Consider the following 2,986-nt stretch of genomic DNA (forward strand, 5'->3'; position numbering starts at 1 on the left):
TATATATATATATAAGTTTATTAATTTAAATTTTCAGTATGTTTTACAAGTTGATTCCGTCGACTTATAAAATATTACAGACGAGAATTCTAACGTAAAATTTACAATAAACCGTTTCGTGTTCAAGTACTATATTAGCTGATGTAGAGAGTTAATACGCGGCTGGCAACAATCACGGCTAACAGCTGACCGACACGCGGTGCGCTCCCGTTAATTTCGACGCTGAACGAAAGCCGCGCGAGGCGCATCGGTGATTCCGCAGAATTTTCAGGGCCTTCCAAGCGGGGGCACGAAGAGAATTTGCAGAGAGAGAGAGAGAGAGAGAGAGAGAGAGAGAGAGAGAGAGACCGGACCGCGGAGACGTTCGTCCTTTTACATTTGGCACATATGCTGCCAGGTGCTCACACCGATAGCCAAAGGGTAGAGTTTCGAATTTTCTTACCTTTATTCCTCGCGGTTTCTTCATTTCATTTCGTTCGATGTTTCTCACTCTTTTTCTTCCTCCCTGACGACGACGTCAGCTGTCGATCATCTTTTCATCCGACTTCACTTTCCTCCATTGCGGGGTAACGGCCGTGCCTGCAAATGATAATAGCATGTATGGCGTTATGACAAGAATGCAAGTGCAAGAACGCAAGAAGAAATATGTATGACAGTTTAAGAATATAAACTGCTGTTCATACGTGTACAAAGTGATGATAAAAGTAGTACATGTGACAATATTTTTAATTTCTTAAAAATAAAGATTTTTATTAATGTAACATATAAATATTATATTAGTGAATATATTAATATTATATATAATGTTATATTAAATACATATTATATTTTACCCGCTTTTTTATTGCGGGTTTTCGATGCAATTGTACTTTCTCAGATTTGTAAAAATAGTTATAAAAAAAAATGTTAAACAATATCTATAAAAACAATATTTTACATTTTACACTTTTTTGTGCCGCTAGAATATAAAAATACTTCAACTGACTATTCTTGAATTAACAAATGAGGAAATATAACATTATTATTCCATTTATTATTGAAAAAAAAAATTATAACGATGAGAATGTTAGAAGTAACGCGTTATTTTTCGGTTTTAAAAACAAAACTTAAATTCCTATTTATAAAAACCTCTGAAAATCTTATGAACACTGTTATTAAATTAATATTAGCTTCAAAAAATAATATAATATATGAGTTTTATTTTTTTTATAATACTTCTATCAGTTAATTTTTTTGCGTATTGAAAAGGATTAAATTAAAATAATGAAACCAACGGCGATCGATTGCAACGATAACATACAACCTAACCGTCCAGAATTTCTAAAAATCGTGAACACGCCGTCCATTAGATTGATCATAAAACCGTGAAAAATGATCGAGCCAGTAATTGTCTTCGGTATAAGTTAAAGTTGTGGCATTAGCTACATCCTGGCGTGGAACCCCTGCAGATCGGTTTCTCCCTAATTTTTGACGATGCTCCGACGTCACGGTGTACCCGGGAACCCCGCTTGTTCCGGTCTGCTTGACCAGGACCGGAAGCGGGAGTCCGATGGAGAGCGGGAGGGACTCGAAACTCGAAATCCCCCACGGATATTGACGTTCCCGTGTTTAAACGAGGAGGAAGTCGGCATTTCCTCAGAGATCCAACGGCTGCGCCGAAACGAGAGCAGGAGAAACGATTTACGCTCCGGAGGATAGCATCGCGGTTTACGCATTAATATCTGCGCGCTACAAAGATTCGTGAGGCAGATTTCTCGGCAGGTATAAACTCGCTTCTCAAATCTTATATCTTGCGAATATTCCTTATTATAAAAAATATTCCTTGTATCGATGGATAATGGGCACGTCAATTTCGCATGCTGCGTTACAATATCACGTTGGGAAGTAATCACGGAATAATCAGGGAGCAAAGCGCGTAATAATCAGCAATAATAGCCAAACAGCTGCTTCTCGGTGGACATTAAAAGGAAAAATCTCAAGAGGCAATCAGAAAACAGTAATGATCATTACGGGCACTGGGCTTCGTGGTGGTCACGGTGTTCACCTGACCATGATGGAGCATACAAGAACATACGATGCACGCATACGCATCAATTACGAATGCGTCGACGCTGCAATGTGCCCTGTACTTTTCTGTAACGGTCGAATTTACTTCCGTCGTTCGGTTGGCCGTGATACAGAGAGCCATGACTTGAGCGCTTATCACTCGATATCATGCGAGACATTTTTAATTACACGCGTCTGATCTCGTGACGGCAACGTGCGTCACGCATCATTCCATGTATACACACACACACACGCACATGTATAGCGCATACTTATTTATTTGTACATACATCTAAATTGTCTCAAAGAAAAAAAAGAGAGTCAAGACGAGTAAAAAATATCAAATAAAAATAAACATAAATTTTATTTTAAAACGTAACAAACGATGGGACACTTTCCAAGTCTTTTTCAGCTAAAATAAATAAATCACAAAGTACATAGTGTAGTTATGTATGAATAAAAAATTGAACACAAAAAGTAAAAAATACAAAAATACAAAAATGCAAAAAATATTGACTTTCTAGTAACCAGTTTGAGCATTATATATAATTATTTTCAGGTTTACATCCAGTTAAATTTCTAATTTGTTTAACATAATTATTCTTTCCGTTTAATATAGATGATTTTTCTTCTTGCAACTTCTTCAAAGAACTTGGGATAGCGCAAGAAAAAGAAGCCTTATGGCGATAAAAAATATATATCGCAATCCGTAGTTCGTGGTACTCGTTTATGAATCACGTTTATGGATTATTATGGATCACGTTTTTCCATGAACGAGCTGAATCATCATCAAATCGATTTTTGTTGGTGAAAAAAGAAAGGAGCTGTAACGCCTAAGGATCAGAAGTGAAACCTTAGTTTATTCTATTTTGAATGTCTTATATAGAAAACCCCTTATCGTATTGAGTCATGTTGACGCTATACAATACCCAATATTCAT

At 36.6% G+C, this 2,986-nt stretch overlaps 1 pseudogene; it reads left to right on the forward strand.

Moving 5' to 3' along the window:
- The window catches only part of LOC108749293, a 34,979-nt pseudogene extending 32,243 nt beyond the window's left edge, over positions 1 to 2,736 (forward strand).
- Positions 2,737 to 2,986: the final 250 nt, after the last annotated feature.

The sequence above is a fragment of the Trachymyrmex septentrionalis genome, unplaced genomic scaffold, assembly GCF_001594115.1.
Source record: "Trachymyrmex septentrionalis isolate Tsep2-gDNA-1 unplaced genomic scaffold, Tsep1.0 scaffold29, whole genome shotgun sequence".
In the NCBI taxonomy this organism is placed as follows: Eukaryota; Metazoa; Arthropoda; class Insecta; order Hymenoptera; family Formicidae; genus Trachymyrmex; species Trachymyrmex septentrionalis.